The sequence below is a fragment of the Cornus florida genome, unplaced genomic scaffold, assembly GCF_030987335.1.
Source record: "Cornus florida cultivar Cherokee Brave unplaced genomic scaffold, ASM3098733v1 CherokeeBrave_3.0.0_Hap2_Chr08, whole genome shotgun sequence".
NCBI lineage: Eukaryota > Viridiplantae > Streptophyta > Magnoliopsida > Cornales > Cornaceae > Cornus > Cornus florida.
In genome coordinates, this window is record NW_026775578.1 from 65129284 (window position 1) to 65139706 (window position 10423).

At 35.7% G+C, this 10423-nt stretch overlaps 1 long non-coding RNA gene across 4 annotated transcripts; it reads left to right on the top strand.

The window, feature by feature from the left end:
• The first annotated feature begins 1448 nt into the window (after positions 1 to 1448).
• LOC132271912 (uncharacterized) lies at positions 1449 to 10156 on the top strand. Of its 4 annotated transcripts, none has more exons than XR_009469879.1 (6): positions 1449 to 1596; positions 2145 to 2521; positions 2889 to 3499; positions 3598 to 3714; positions 9211 to 9408; positions 9491 to 10156. It is a non-coding gene; the product is annotated as an uncharacterized LOC132271912 (long non-coding RNA). The 4 variants fall into 4 exon arrangements; XR_009469877.1 differs by lacking the exon at positions 2145 to 2521 and having other exon boundaries at positions 9491 to 9796; positions 9883 to 10156; XR_009469878.1 differs by lacking the exon at positions 2145 to 2521 and having other exon boundaries at positions 9491 to 9796; positions 9935 to 10156.
• The last annotated feature ends 267 nt before the right edge of the window (positions 10157 to 10423 follow it).

Sequence of the window (10423 nt, forward strand, 5' to 3'; positions counted from 1 at the left end):
GGACTGCGTTATTCAGGACCAGGATGGTGATGTTTTTCTGAATTTTAGAAAATCAGTAGATCTACCCAGATCTACATCATCTAAAGGAAGTCATCTTCCTTATCATGTTTCTTATCCTCCTTCTCGCCATTCGATCTCGTCGGATTACAGAAAGGAAGATCTCCCTCCTGAAGTAGTTGGTTCCAATCAACTCAAGCTGAAAGGAATACAGCAATTTCCGAATCAAATTCCAAGAGGAGTCTACGAGAAAGCACCAATAGGTATGTCTTGTCGCCAATTTGGAATTGAATTCAGCCCAACTCCATCAGAAATGGGAATCGGAAATGAATCTGTCAAGGATCAATTCGAAGATCCTACAGATATAAATGACCCTCATGAATATTAGTTTTAATGGATTTTGTCCCAGATAGAATTGCCATTAATACTGAATTTCAACAGGATCGATATAAAGAATTCAGAAATTGGTATTTTAAAGCTTTTGACCAAAATCAATTACAGCTTTTTAAAACTCAATTTTATGACTTTTTACAAGAACGCAAAATGGTTATACCTTTTGTTTCTTGGTTTTTTATGACAAATCATTCTCTTGTTAATATAAACATATTGGATGATTTTTTTAAACCATGGACTACATCTGAAGATAAGGTTTATCACTCTGTCCATCCTTCCACTGAACATTTAATTCTGAAAAGAATTGACCCTGACAGTGGTGCAAAAGTGGAAACCAAGGCTTATAGCCAACCTAAAATAATTGATCTGTCCTGTAATGCTACTAAAAAAGACATTTCTCATTTTTTTGAGTAAGTAAGATTATATTCCAAAGTCATTCTAATCTAATCTTACTTACCAAATTTTTTTTCTTTTTTCTTTTCTCTTTTCCTTTAGTAGGTTAATGCTCAACAACACCCTCACTCTATAATGTGATGCATGACATAAAAGTACCCTCATTCTCCATTTGTTTTAGGAAAAAAAGAAAAAAGAAAAAAAAAAATACAATTATAGCTTAAAAATGAAATGTGGGTATATTTGGAGATAATAACGGATTAAAAGATTTACAATGTATTTGTGTCGGTTATTTTTTTCAACAATTGATATGAGAGTCAGGTACCAAAGAGCCGCATGTGAATTCAAGATCTCATAGTTAACAAGAAGCTTAAAAGTCGGTGATGTTCAATCTATCGCAAAAAGCCTCAATCAAGAAGAATTGTTGAGCTATTGAACAATTTTCCAGTGAGAACACAAGATTTTGTTTCACAAGTGAGAATTAAACATTATTTTATTCATTTCAAAAAGCAATTATAAAAAACTTTTTAAATGGAGAGAAAAGAAGTGTTCTTTATTTATTTTATTTTTTTAAACTCCGTTTTCAGAAAACTAATAAAAAAACTATTAATAGGATATTTAAGTAAATCGATATTTGCTCTCTTTTGGAAGGATTTTCACACAAACTACAAAATAAAGCAAACAACTGTTGCCAAATCATGGGTACCAAAATAAAATAGAGTTTAAGAGAGAGAGAGAAGTGAACGTTGGGGGCGAAGTAAAAACCAAGATCCGGAGAGAGAACCGAAAGACAACTCAAATCATTTGAATGAGGTTGTTTCATTGTACTCATTTTTTTTGTTTCAATTCTGTTTTTACTATACTTATTTATTGATTTTGTATATACGTGCTCGTATATTAAATTATCGGTGTATTATTTGTTGTTGTGTACATTCGATTTGGTTTTGCTTACTTCAAGGGCTTTGGTTTTAGGATTGTTGAACTTTCATGTAATTGTTTATTGGTTGCCTACGTTTTCGATTTTCAGTAGGAGCGCCTGAGTTCTGATTTGTTTCTTGTACTGTTACTTTTGTTGGGACTGGTTGGTTCAATTTAGCAATGTGCTAGGGCATGTAAATGTATTATTTTCACTGAATTAGACAAACCCAAAAGCTAAATTGTATGTATAATATTCACTTAATCAGAAAAACCAAAAGCTAAATTGTGGATTTGGTGTCAAGTGAATGTTTTCATTTCGGAGTGAAATTTCATGATTGAGCATGTAGTGAATGATTCAGAGAACTGTGAATCCTGTATGCGGTGTGATATTTGTTGTTGACTGAAATATTGTTGTTGGGTTCAATTTACTGTTGACAAGGCAGGTGTGGATGTCCTCTGGAGAAGTTATTTTTTTCGGAAGTGTCAAACTTGTAAGTCATATTAAACTTGTCCAGAAAAAGAAAAGAAACAAGTAATGTTCTTACTAAATTGGCCGAAGAATGGAAAATTTAGTGGAGATGACAATGAGCCGAACACATTATTCGATTCCAAAATCACTAGATCTCTCCCTTACTTTGCATACAATTGGATACAACTGATAATGATTTGCATTCTTGTTTGCATGTTTTGTAGAATTTTTTTACTTATAATCCAAAATAACAGACTTCTGGAGGGAAAAAGTTCAGCTTTCTCCCCTTAGAAAGGGATAGTCACTTTGCCATGATGGTTCTCTACTTCACTTTTAACCTACAACTACATGGTATGTTTCATGTATCAATTGGTGTATGCTTACAAATAGTAATATAGACATTCAGATGTTATATCTCATACGTGAACTACTTGGTATGTCCGATTTTTCAAAAAATTAATTCGCGTTTTTTCTGATTTTGTTTCGTCATTTTCTTTAACCATCTAGGACTTGTGGCCGGGATCCCATTACGCGAACTATTTAGATGCAAGAATTTTGAGCAATAAATGATTCATTTTTTTTTTTTTTTTTTTTTTCAATTATTTTTCCAAAAACTTATTTTGGGGTTTTTTGGTTGTTGAAAATTTTCCATAATTTTTGGCACTCAATGGTATTGTAATGGGCAGCATACTTACCGGAGTTCATTTTGTTGCTACAGGAGCGGTCATTGTCACCAAAATTTATTTCGTAGCGACAGAAAGATATCTGGTGTATCATTTCCCTGTATAATTAGATTGTCTTAGTAGTTCCGTAATGTGATCTTTGCGGATATTTGATGGTCGAGTTGTGTGTTGTGCGCATAAGTTATAACTTGAGGATGGGGATACTAAACTTTTTTAAGGCCTGAAGGTATACCTTGTTTAAGGGTATTGGAACAAGATGGAGAACATGAATTATGCCGAGGAGCTTATCAGGGAGTTTCTTGTCTTCAGAGGGTTTACAAACACTTTGCAAGCGTTTGAGACAGCTATGCAGTGATATTGGCAAAGGATTTCAAGTGGATAAGATATTAGACTTAATGTTTTCGGTATATATTTGCAAATTTCGGGCAGAAAAATTAATTGGTTTGCTGGGATTTTTCAAGCAGTGCTTTTCTTCATCCTCCAAGACAGTATTTTTTGATAAATTATCAAAATTGGACGTTTCTATTATTTGCTACTATATTGTCCATGCCATACGATTAGGAAGGAAAGACAAAGTTATCGAGTTTTTTTGGAATAAGTGGTGGTGACTTGCTGCAAAGAGACCAGGAATGGAATTTGTGGTTTGGTGGGTTATATATATATATATATGTATCTCTTCCGTCTGCTTCTTTTTTCTTTTGAACTTATTTTCTCTCTAACTGAACCTTTAAATTTTCTCTGCAGCTGTCCCGTATCTGAAAAACCCATGCTTGGATCCGCAGTTTCATGTATACTTTTCACAGGAGTGGTTTGATGCCTTGCGTCTTTTAGTGAGGAAATTTTTGAGCGCGATGTTTAATGGTACCCATATCCTTAAGAACAAACTTTTATATGCTCTATTTACTCCTTAATTTTCACTATGTTCATTTGTTCTTTGCCGTGAGTCAACTTACAAGTTCATATTAATAAATCAGTTTTTTCTGTGAGCATACATACTTTACTTGATGACCAGTTGAATTTGATATTATTCCTTTTTATTACGTTGTTCTGTTTACTCAATTAGGGTTTACTTAAATTTCCATTTTTATGTGTGAAGTATATATGTTTTGCGCTCTAAGTTCAAATATATCCTGGGTAATTTTGTTGTCAAGAGGCTTTTGGGAGCTGGGAGTCTTGGGACACCAAATCTGCAGTTAGCTGGATGAGTTTGATTACAACAAAGCCAACACTTATTTGAGGGACTCTTAAATCTGTATAGGGGTTCAGTTTTGTGCTAAGAAAGACCCATATAGATGTCTTATGCAAAAAGTCAAAAAGAAAGAAGACCCTTGTAGATGTAAGATTCAGTTTGGTTTTCTACTGACTGACTCTTAGTGGTTTCGAATTTAGTGGAACCAGATTTTCGAATTTGCAAGTACCCTCCAAAATATCCTTGATCACAGTTTTTCTGGATTGTGGTAAATTTTGTTTCATCTGTGTCTTTAATTGATAGAGTGTTTTCCCTTTTTTCTTATGATCTGTTGATTTTCTTTATTATTGATGAGAATAGAATAGTTGATGTTGTAAGTCAACAAGCAGGTTTATAGACTAGTCTAAGGTAGTGGGTGCACACTAGAAAATTGAAATATAGGAAAATTGATAGATTAAGGGATGGAGTTGGTGGAAAATATGATTAGAAGGAAGGTTAGGAAATCTTGCCTACAAGTGCCTAAGAGGTAAGAGGTAATTGAAACACATGATATCAACTTTATTGTGGTAGTTGTCAAAAAAAAAAAATAATAATAATAATAAAAAATTGCTCAAGTAGGAATAAGGGTAAATTTCCTCGACCTTCCTTGAGGTTTGGTTAAATAACCTATGGGTGAAACTAATTGAAAAAGTATGGTTAACCTTCCTTGAAGTTTTACTTAAATCACCTGGTTAATTAGGGATTAAGTCTGTCAGAGGAATAATTTCTAAATACCAAAATGTCCCTATCAACTGTACCAAATGACCATTAAGTGCATATAAAAAATAAAATTAATATAATTTCTTTAATCTAAATAAATAATATTTAGGGTAATTTGCACTCACACCCCCTGAGGTTTAGGTCAACGCCACTCAGCGGACGGTCAACGCACTAGTTTACATTGACACCCCTTGAGGTTTTAAAAGTTTTCACACACAGCCCCTTTACCTGAGAAAATGATTATTTTAACCTTTGACTTGGTCAACAAATACATAAAAAGTGTAAATTACTAATATAGCCCTCAAAATAACCCCATTTTACATTCTCTCTCTAATCCTACACAGTACCTCTATCCTAACCATACCCTCTCTTTCTCTATCATCCCATACCGATACCCTCTCTGCTGCGGTGGATATTCTTCTGTCTCACTTTGCTTCGTACCGGTGAATAAGAGAAACCCAACCCAGATCACGATCGGCCTTGTTTAGTGGCATTTAGTCCGCCACCACCACCCACCATGAGAAACCCCAAATCGAACCCAATTTGAAATACTATACGTATAAAGCTTTGCCGCCGTTGAGCTGCTGCTTTGCCACCTCGCGAGGCCAAGATCGAGTCCGCTACCCACCCAATTGAACCAATTGATCACCATGTTTGCTAGATGTAAGTCCACTGATTCAATTATTCAGAGGCAAAAGCCACCACCGCATCGTCGTTCTTCTCTTCGCCTCCAGTAATTTCGCCGTGGGTAGGGTTAGATTGGGCTCGGTGTGGTCTAACCGTGTGGTTGTGGTGGTGTGTGGTGGTTGTGGCTGTGGGCATGGTGTGTTTGATGTGCGATGTTGTGTGGTTGTGGCAGTGTGCGGTGGTTGTGGCGTGTTTGGTTGTGGTGGTGGGGGTGGTGTTGTGCGGGTGTGGCGTATTTGATGTGCGGTGTTGTGTGGTTGTGGCAGTGTGCGGTGGTTGTGGCGTGTTTGGGTGCGGCGTTGTGCATGTGCGGCATTGTGCAGGGTTGGTGTGTGGTGGTGTGCGGTGGTTGTGGCGTGTTTGGTTGTGGCGGTGTGGCGGTCGGTGTGGCGGCTTATGGGTGAGGGGATTACAGGATTAGGGTTATTTTTGTCAATTACTAGGTTCAGGGGTAAATATGACTTTTGAAACCTCAGGGGGTGTCAATGTAAACTAGTGCGTTGACCGTCCGCTGAGTGACATTGACCCAAACCTCAGGGGGTGTAAGTGCAATTTACCCTAATATTTAATATAATTAATACATATGAAACCAAAGGCTAAAGCCTCCGATCAATTCTAATCCACTCTCTCTGAATCTCCATTGTCAGTGAATCCCTCTTCCACCTCACCATCTCCACATTTATGTCGAAATCTTCAACATTTGACTTCATGTGGCTCATCAGGCCACTACATAAGGAGGATTCTTGTCTTTGGAGTTCAAGAGCCATCAATGGACACATCGAGGATGGCTGGATTTGGATTGGGGATAGTAATGGTCAAAGATTGATACAAATCTATAGAATGAACACATTTGCTAATGGTTTTGGATGTAATATGTTGGTTTAAGTTGAAGGGAAGAAATGGTCCTCAATCTTAAAGAAACAAGACAGTTTGATCGTGGGATTTGCTTGTGGTTGGAGCAAGAAAATTGTAATTTCCAGTTTTCTCCGAATGAAATCACGATATCTGCTTTATTGAGTTGGGTTTTCAAGGCTAATTTAATCCTTCTGGATTTCTTGGAATTGTTGAATTCACAATGATGGTCGTTTGGAGTGGTTGTGGGAGGATCGTTTCGGAGGGATTGGGGGGACCATTAAACGCATGTGGCGAAAGGGGAAGGAGTTGGAAGAGTAGACGGAGACGAGTTGCACAGAGCGAGAGTTGAGGGCGATGACGCTGCTGCCAGAGGTGTAGACGAGGAGTCTGTCAGACAGGCCGGCTTGATAGATCTCCAAGTGAGAGAGAAAACTGATCTTGGGTGGAAAAAGAGTTATTAGGCTTTTCAAGGTTACAAGGGTGGAGAAGTAATCTCATATTCCTTTGATGACATCAACCATGATGTAAGCAAATATATTAAAACCGAGGGTAGAATGGTCCTTCCTCTAAGGAAGTTAAAGGTCCTAACAGTGTTACCTCTGACGGAGCGGGTCACAGAGATTTTTCAAATAGTTTCACCCGTAGGTAATTTAGTCAAACATAGAAATGGAGTAAGGCTATCATCAAACATAGAAATGGAGTAAGGATATCACTTCATAAAATTTAAAAGAATTTTTAGTTGTTATTAGAGTGAAGGGTATCTTGAATTTTGTGGATACATTGGTTGTATAGCTGGCTTGATGGTGTTCTTGGGCTGCACTCCCATTTGGGTGCTCTTTAATGAAACTTTACTGACCCAAAAAAAAAAAAAAAAATACTAAATGACTGTACTAATGAGTTTTATTTATTTATTTATTTTCCCCACCATAACTAACTGTAATTAGGTAGTATCAAGCAATGCCGATTTTTATTCGAAGTTAGGTACAAAGGACAGGGAAAAGAATAGATACAACTTTGCTACGTTAACAAATTTAGAGATTTAATCATTTTAAGTATGAGAGAGAGAGAAGATTTGAGTGCTTGGTGAAAGATGATTACATTAGAAAAAGGTGAATAGGCTCCTTAACTTTGGAAACTTATTGAATGAAAGTCATATAGGAATCTTTAGATTTAGAAAAATATGGTAACTTTAGGAAGGTTAGAGAAAACAATTATATATATATATAGAATTAGAATGTGCAATGTAAAAATGTATAAAGGAAGATGAAAACAAGAAGGCATTAGGGTCTAATGACATTCCTATTGAGGCTTGAAAGTGCTTTGGAGATGACGTGTCTTGCCTAAGAAACTTTTCTTTGGAGAATGGTTTGTCTAAGGTAACAAATCTATTTAATTGAATCTTAATTAAGTAATTTCTCGATGTGTGGCGAGATAGTGTTTTACTCTATATATATAGATAAGAGGATGGTAAGTTTTATAAATTACCTTGATATTCAATTAATGAAGCATACAAACAAAAATTGCAAACTGTGATGGAGCAATGGCTAAAACTTAAAACAATAGTATTGATTGATTGATTGATTTATTTATTATTTTTGAGTCTTTGACAAGGAGGTCAAAGTTATTTACTTATTTAGAAGACTGCTATAAAGATGTAAAGGCAGGAAGAAAATTTTCAAATATGGCTAGACGTTGAAAATTCTTCAGATGGAGTTCTCAGGAATATAATATGATGAGCTTATTAGTGAAAGAAGTCACAAATATATGTATGTGCCTATGGGAGAAATAAGTAAATTATCAATTGTTGTATGCTTATAACAGGGATCAACATTAGATCCCCGTCTTTTTGCCTTGGTAAGATAAATTCGGGATTAGGTTATGGTGCATGTTAATTTTTACAAAAAAATTTAAGCAGGGATATATACTAAATTAAAGCTTTGGAGAGGTTCTAGAGTCAAGAGGGTTTAAACTAGCAGTGGTCAATTAAATATATGGAGTATATATTAGCAAAACTAAGACTACAGGTATGCATGATCAAGGGATCAAGAGATACCAAAAAAAAAAAAACGCAACAATTTTGTTACTGGGCCCAATAATTTTTAAAGGGATGGTGTGTTTGAAGATGATATTTCTTTTTTGCTTATGGACTTAAAGCCGAATATATTTGCATGTTGTATGATATACATCTAAATCTGAAAGATTTTTTTTATGAAACAAGTAAGTTAACCACACTTCATTGGATAAAATATTGGACGGCCAAGAAAAAAACATGTTCATAAATTGCGCGTGGTTGGAACATGAATGGTGATGCAAGTGTGTGGTAAGATAACAAAAAATAACTTAGAAATGGAAGCTGCTGGACTGATGAAGAGAAAATTTCCTATAAAAAAGGTGAATAGATAAATTGAAGTGCAATGTAATTCATGAATGATAGGGGAAGGGGATGACCAAAATTAACTAGGGGTGAGATATTAAGGAGATAGATGTCTGCATGTGGTTTATCCAAAGTTATGGTCTTAATTAGAGAATAATGGCAAAACTGGATTTATTATATGTTAGACTCTAAATACTTGGGATAAGGTTTTGTCGAGTGAAATTAATTATGTTGGTTGTGATTGTCAACTGGCTTTCACATTTATAAAAGGTGTGCACTATGTTATATGCTAACATACGTGATGCGCAAGCAATTAAGATAAAGAACTTGATTTCAGGTTGATATAGGTGATGGGTATTCCTAACCTGGCTCTTTCTGTCTTCGAAGTTCATCTCCACCTGTTTAAACTTCATGACTTCATATTGATGGATGTTATATGTATGTTTTGTATATGCAATAATATTATATCACTGCGTTTGAACTTCACTTACAGAAAAAGGAAAAAATGGAACTTTTGAATTCCATGGAGCTTTTCCTTAGCTAACTAATGCATCCCTGCCCTGTTGAAGATTAGTTCAGAGAGAAATACCGTAAACCGTCTTAAAAGAGACATTAAACAACTTAATCTTAAATTGGCACAACTTCAGGCTTTATTGGAGGAGACAGAGGGTCAGCTACATTGGTCAAGGAGGTAATGACTTTTTGAACTTAAACTTTTCTGTACTCTAATGGTTTGCTTACAGCATTTTTTGATATCTGTAATGCTTCATAAGTGATGGAAGTAAGCACCGGTGAAGCAAACAGTACAAGACACACTTCAACCGGGAGTTTGTTAAGTGCTGCGCATGAAGAAAGTAATGTTGCGCCAAATGTTTCCCGTGAAACTTCTGCCTTTGCAAGCCGACATATTGGTGAAGCAGAGTTGTCTAAGGATTGGTATGTTGCTGAACCTGCTGAAATTTCACAAGAATCAGGCCCACCTTATTCTGCTCATGGTTCGAGTTCTAAAATGAATCATCATATTGGAGACTGTGGAGCAACAAGTGCCCCTCAAAATTTCTACGATGGTATTCATATTGGTAAGTAATACTTGTAATTTTTTGTCTCTCCTCCTTCCATGGATACAACAGAGTGATTGCCGTGTGATTGGTTGTCTTTGAATTAGGGAAATTTTCTACTGCTTGTTGCTTCATGGAGCTATTTTCGAGTGTTTGCAGTATCAGGTAAAGCTAAGGTCACAGTCATGCAGTAACAGTGTCGGAAACATCATGAAGGGCATAATAGGAATGGCCATCAGTGTTATGTCTCTTAAACATAGGAAACGCTAAAAGTCGATTACAATTATGTACTAATTTCAGTTTGTTACATTAAAATACTACAATTGTTTCTTTGAAAAATGTTATGTCACCTTGAAAAATGTTCTACTTGTTATTGGACTTCATGTTGGTTTGATCTCCAATGAGTTCGGGAGCCTTAGAAGAGAATACAAACTGAAAAATGAGTGGAAGATGAGGTCTATATTTTTTTTTTTTTATTTTACTTATAAAAAAAATCCGCGTGAAAGTGATTTTAGAGATCATTGCATTTGGGAAAACGTAGTAGTTACTTGTTTACACTCTTTAAAAATAGTTTTATGATTGTCTTATTAAGAGAAGACAAATGATGAGTGGAAAGATGCCAGTTGGTTAGAGTTCAGGTGTTTATTG